Genomic DNA, 6,395 nt, shown 5'->3' with positions numbered 1-6,395 from the left:
GAGCTTTTTATTTCCTTATTTGATGTTCCTTCTCCAAAGATGATGTATTTATCTGGAATTCATGGAATAGATGTAGCAAATGGGACAGGGAATATAAATGAAACCACTGACAATGTTTTTCCTTATGGGTTTTATGGGGAACTGAACTTAAATGCTAATTGTTTGGTTTATAAAGCTGCTTACCCCACTTGAGTCCATAATGACTCTCCCATGAATACATGTCCCTACTACCCTTCAACAGAATGAAGATAATTCTTTCATTAATCTTCATAGTATGGTGATGAAAGGGAGTGGGCCTTTCAAAGAATTGAACATACTGGATGTCTCTTCTATATAGCCAGTTTGTGCTACCCCCAAACTAGTTGGTTTAATAACATTTAGCTCAGAAAGTGTGAACACGGTGTCTTTTTTGTCTTTATCTCCGAAGGTGGCAAAATCACAAAGGGAGAGTTACTATGTGAGTGTTTTCCAGAACTGAGGTCACAGAACTAAAACATTCCATCTCAGATTCTCTGCAAGAAGCCACAACTACGTGACAGTTGGAGCTACAGACCCTTTCTCCTCTCAGTGTCTGTGGCTAATGGTAGTGGTATTGTTCATGAGACAGTTTACCTAATACTATTTGGCAGAATGTTTGGTCTTTGATCAGTGGACTGGCCAGTTGGAAGAAAGAATCTGACTAGTGCTTTGCTGTCTGACCCTTATTTCATGTACCCATATATCTGTGTGAGACGAAGAACTAGAAAGTGTTCAGGTCAGAGGTAAATATCTCTGGGAGAATCTGTAGGCCCTGAGTAGATTCTGAATTAAGCTGACTCTTGATGGTGTATGATTCTTCATTTGAGCTTCCTTAATTGCCCTGGAATCACTTGACACTGGAGGGATCTACTAGAATAGCTGTGAGAAGAGACAGCTTGCAAGAAAACATTAGCCATTAATGGTAATTGGGCAAAAGTTGGGGTAGGGATAGAGGGTTAGGATGGGGCAGATTTGGGGGTTGGGAAAGAACTGGAGGATGAGGATCTTGGCATTGAAGGCCTGGAGCACATTTGTTTCTCTGGTTAGTGAAGTTTGCAGGTCTTCTACAATACAGTGAACCCAGGTGACAGTGAAATTGAGCCATATTCTCTTCAAAGGAGCTGCTATGTGTGCATCACAGCACACTGGAGCATTACAATGGAGTTCTTGAAATCCTAATCCCTCTGAGGATAATAGCTGCAACTTACCAATCAGGAAATACTGGAGGCTGGGATGGTGGGTGAACAGAATTCTGGGCTAGGGTCTCAGAAGCTGGGTCTCCTCATGGGAGCAGGCAGGGATGTCCACATCAAGGGGCACTGCTGTAAGAGCCAGGTAGAGCGGCTTTCCTTGGGGTGCAAAACCAATTCTAATGGGTGGGTAAAATGCAAGAACTTGAATCAAAGTGAAGGATCTGCAACAATGGTCAGGCAAAAGAGACTGGCATGAAACTGAAGAGGATCCGTGAGGTAAGAATTTAAAGAAGGAAGCTCTTTTACTGCAGTGACTTCTAGTTAAAACAAGCATATATTCTGAATAAGAAAAGGTTAAATGTTGGAGGGTTTTTGTTTCTTTTGCGTTTTTTAGGCTAGTAAGAAAGACAACTACATGTATTCTTTTAAGCTTTAAGAATTTTTCTCTTTCGTTAAGGTTAGTGAATTAAATTTTCCCTTAATGCTGATTATACCTTTGTTTTGATGGAGCCAAAATCTTTTTTTTATTATGTAAAAGTAAAATGGAGACATACTCCAGATTTGAAAATTTCTGAGGCTCTGTGATTTGGTCTATGTGATAGACAGGATTGCATAGCTGTGGCTGTATCCTTGAGAGAATTATGTCTATTATAAATACTGATCCAGAATAAACCATGCCTGAAACCAGCTGCTTCATCATATGGACAAAGATCCTGTAGGAAGGATGCGTAGCAAGCCTGGTCTCTATCTTGTGTTATAGAAAAGAATGATACTTGGTTTGGATAAGCTCAAATTGGGCTGGTAGGTTAATATACCAAACACTTACATGAGTTCAGCCTTTGTTGATGTTGGAATGCTGGATTCTAGTATAGCTCAGGATCACAGGGGCAGCCCTCATCCATGTGGGTGAGAAGACATTGGGGGTTAGAAGACATTGGGGGTTGTTTTCCTTTGAAGGTGAGAATTTAAAAATTCTAAGCCTCCCAACAGGCTGAACAGACACCTCTTGGCAAAGTGGACCTCAGAGAAACCTTAAAATCTGTGTTGCCACTCATGATGGGATGGGTGTTATACACCTTTTCTCACGAATTGCCATTAGACTTTTGTATTAGGCCATTCTTGCATTGCTATAAAAAAATACCCAAGACTGGGTAATTTCCAAAGAAAAAAGGTTTAATTGGTTCACGATTCTGCAGGCTGTACAAGAAGCACAGTGGCATCTGCAGATCATGGCAGAAGGCAAAGTAGGAGCAGGCACATCACGTGGTGAAAGCAGCAGCAAGAGAGAGCAGGGGGAGGTGCCAGAGGGAGAGATGCCACACACTTTTAAAAAACTAGATCTCCAGAGAACTCACTCACTATCCAGAGGGCTGCATCAAGGGAATAGTGCCAAACCATTCATGAGAAATCCACCCCCATGAACCAGTCACTTCCCACCAGGCTCCACCACCAACACTGGGGATTATGTTTCAACAATGGACACATTTCCAAACTACATCAACTTTATTTCCTAAAGGTTAAACAGAAACCAGCACTTTTGAAAGACTTGCCAGATTCACCTCCATTTTTGTGGTTTCAATACAACTAACCAGCATTCCTTCTTCATAAGAGACCACTGACTATGGACTGGCTCTGGCCAGTTTACAGAGGCTGTGCGCGGTATCTGTACGGATCCAAGTATTTGGGATATTAACCTGCCAACCTTATTTGAGCTTATGCAAACCAACAAATAAGGCTCCCTTTGCCTTCTCTGTTCCACCTTTTGATGTATAAAGCCTAATTTTAATGCATTTTAATGTTAAGCCTCCATCCCAGGTTGAACATGAAACATATGTAATATGCATACTTGCTTATTATGCATGCGTGCATGCTCTTTGGTGAATATTCATAGCTCCTCCTTTAACCTGTTGAGTAGGTATACTTAGCTGACTCATTGACCATCAATTCCTGTCTCACCCTTTCCTCCCTTGAAGTGCCCACTTGGTTCATACTGGAGGCTATGCTTCCCAACCTGCAGCATGGCCAGCTTGCAGCTACCACCCTTTATAAGAAACAAAGCTCTCATTTCCAAATTTATGAACCACATGATTCTTCAGTTGACAAGGGATGCATTGCCAATCATCCTTTGAAGACTCTGATCCTGGGATAGGAAATGAGAAGTGGATAAGAGTGGGACAGAATCAAGATCATCTTACCTTTCTGTATCATGGACACTGTCCAAGATGGTCTGGGCCAGACATTTTTGAGCAGGGAACTGTCCAAACCAAAGGATGTATCTGCTCCATGAAGAGATATATCTAATAATGGTAATAAGTTACTCTCTGTGTTGTACTTCCCTTTAATTTCCCTCAAACTTACAGTAAAATTCGATTAAAATTGCAGCAGTGCTGTTCATGTGTGGGGAAGAGCAATGTAGAGAGAGCCATAGACACTGATGGGAGATGGTAATCTCAGCCTTTCAGGCAGTGAGCCTTTCACGCAGTCCCCTATAGCAGGACAGGGGTTGGGGCAGCAGGTGACAATAGCACCTATTTGTGGAACATTTAATTATTCTCCAGGGATTCTTGTTCATATGTTGGGGAAGCAACCTGTTAAGAGGAGACTTCCTGAAGTTAAGCAGAATGAGGACTTTAAGCCATCACAACTGAAATAGTACAACCCTTCCAAGACCTCACATTGGAGAGTCAAAATAAAGTTCAAGTCATAATCAAAGGCCACAAGGCCCTCTCCATCTTCATCTCAGGTAATTATTTATGTATTATGTTTCAGCCACCATAGCTTCTTTCAGTTTCTTGATCAAGCCACTCTCTCCAGCTTTGGGGACTTAGCCATGCTGTCACCTCTGTGTATGAAGCTTTTCCTTTTATCTGAACCAGCTCAGATTCATCAAGGCTGGTTTTCTTTTTTCACACTTGAAATCTCAGCTTAACTGACAATTCTTCAAAGTGTTGTCCCTGTTAAATTCAACAGTATTTAAGTATATTCTCTCATCTCCTTCTCAGCCTTTTTTTCTCTCATAGCACACTGTTTATTTGATTCATAGCACTTAATAATTATAAATATATATTTGTTTGTTAATTATCTATATTTCCTACAAGAATACAAGATCCATGAATGCAGGAAATATGACCATTTAAATAAGTATTCCTAACTGCAGTTATTTGGTCATAGTAGGCTTTTAGTACAAAATTTTGAATAAATGAATAGTGTGCTTATTAAGAAAATGTGACTTCATTTTGGTTATCAAACTGGCATGTCCAAGGGACAATTCACTTACATAAAGGTTATTTCCAGAAGCTTTTATAAGCCTCATATTTCCATGCATTTCTTCTATCTGCAATTATGTCACACTTTTAAGGGAGACCTGCCTGCCCATTTGCCACATGCCTAATGGCATATAAAGATAAATGCCATATTTTTAGCACTTTTAAAACAATTGAGTGAGATTCTTTGTACTTTACTTCTGTTCTACTCTGGCTCCACTTTTGTTTCTTCCTGCTTTCAGTCTTGGGCTTTGCCTATCAACTTTGAATCCACCCGTGACCCCAGTCTTTGTGTTTGCTTTTGACTTTCCCAATTTCAACTTTTAGTACCCTCTAAGGACTTTGGTTTGTACTCAACCTCTGACTGTTTCTATTTCTGTCTCTCTCAGGTTTATTACCTGGGTCGGGACCTGAACTCCAGTGCATCTTGTCTGATTCTTGTTTGATCCCTTATTATATTTATTGCCCAGGCACGGAAGGCCAGACAGGATTTTTGCTCAAGAGTTGTGGTGTTTTCAGAAAGTAGGTATATATCATGATATGTTTCTAGGAGAGTCTGTATTAAAATCATAACATCGTGTTCCTCCTCACTCTGCCACTTTCTTCCTTTCCGTCTTGATCAGTGCTCCAGTTACACTAGCTTGTCCCTGCATTTCAGGGATTTGATAAAGCACCACACTACGAGAGAGGGATTCTGGTGTACTGAGATGTCTCAGGGGACTGGATAAGGAAGCCTGAAAGTACAGGAGAGGAAGCTCTCCATGGTAAGATCAATGTGAAATGTGAGACAGAAAGAAGCGAGGCAAAATTCCCCAACTTTCTCACGCCTGGAGGTTACTCCAAGATTCACCTCCTCTTTTCAATCCTGGAGAAATCCTGCCTGATGAGTGGACATGCCTGCTGAATGATCTGCTGTGTCTTTTTGTGAAGGAAAAGCATGTGTGATAATGCATCATAGCACATGGCATAATATTCTACACCCCATTTTCCTTCCTTCACTTCCTTTTCTCTCCTACCCATGTTACCCTATGCTTCTACCTCCTGAATAAAGTGGAGACAGTCCTCAACTTATGTGGGTGGAGAAGGGGGGGGTCGGTGTGTCTACTCACAATTTTTCTACCTTACAGTGATGTCAAAGTTCTGCACATTAAGTAGAAAAAATATTTCAGATACCCATCCAATTATTCTCTTTTCACTTTCCATACAGTATTCGATAATACTGTTGAATGAGATATCCCACACTTTATTATAAAATAGGCTTTGTGTTAGATATTTTTGCCCAACTGTGTGCTACTGTAAGTGTTCTGAGCACTTTTAAGGTGAGTGAGGCAACCTGTGATGTTAAATAGGTTAGATGTAACAAATGCTTTTTGGACTTGGCGACGTTGTCAGCTTACGATGGGCTTATCAGGACCTAACCCCACTGTAAGTCAAGGAGCATCTGCATTAGCAACTTAATCTTTTTTTTTCCTTCAAGCTTAAATTGTGTCATATGTGCAGAATGGGTTAGCAGAGCAGAAATTCCAGTGAAGAGTAACTAGAGCCAATTTATGAAGCTAAATGGGGGAATAGCAGATCCCAAGTGTGACTTCAAGGAGAATGGTTCAGATATATTTCAAGTAAAGGCTTTTAAATACTTCCATATATATTCAAAGTGGGAATTATGATGACAGTGTATGATTTAGATATCAACTTCTTAAATAAAATAGAATATTTGAAATAAAGTATGCAAATAAATTCTGGGCAATAGAATTGTCTCATAATTTGGATAGCCAATAATTGAAAGGTTTTAAAAATAAAAATAAATCTCTCTTTTTTTGTCAAACAGGATTTATTTAAAATAAAGCTGTCATACAAGTGCTGGCTATCAACTGTTTATGTTCAGAGACTGCACATTGTACTTTTTGTGAGGGGGAGCCTC

General features: G+C 40.2%; 1 long non-coding RNA gene across 1 annotated transcript; it reads left to right on the top strand.

The window, feature by feature from the left end:
* The first annotated feature begins 547 nt into the window (after positions 1-547).
* On the top strand, positions 548-6,108 carry LOC129478310 (uncharacterized). The gene is made up of 3 exons (XR_008656390.2): positions 548-761; positions 3,770-3,954; positions 5,952-6,108. It is a non-coding gene; the product is annotated as an uncharacterized lncRNA (long non-coding RNA).
* Positions 6,109-6,395: the final 287 nt, after the last annotated feature.

The sequence above is a fragment of the Symphalangus syndactylus genome, chromosome 3, assembly GCF_028878055.3.
Source record: "Symphalangus syndactylus isolate Jambi chromosome 3, NHGRI_mSymSyn1-v2.1_pri, whole genome shotgun sequence".
NCBI lineage: Eukaryota > Metazoa > Chordata > Mammalia > Primates > Hylobatidae > Symphalangus > Symphalangus syndactylus.
Note: the sequence above shows the minus strand (reverse complement) of the source record. Positions and strands in the feature narration are given on the sequence as shown.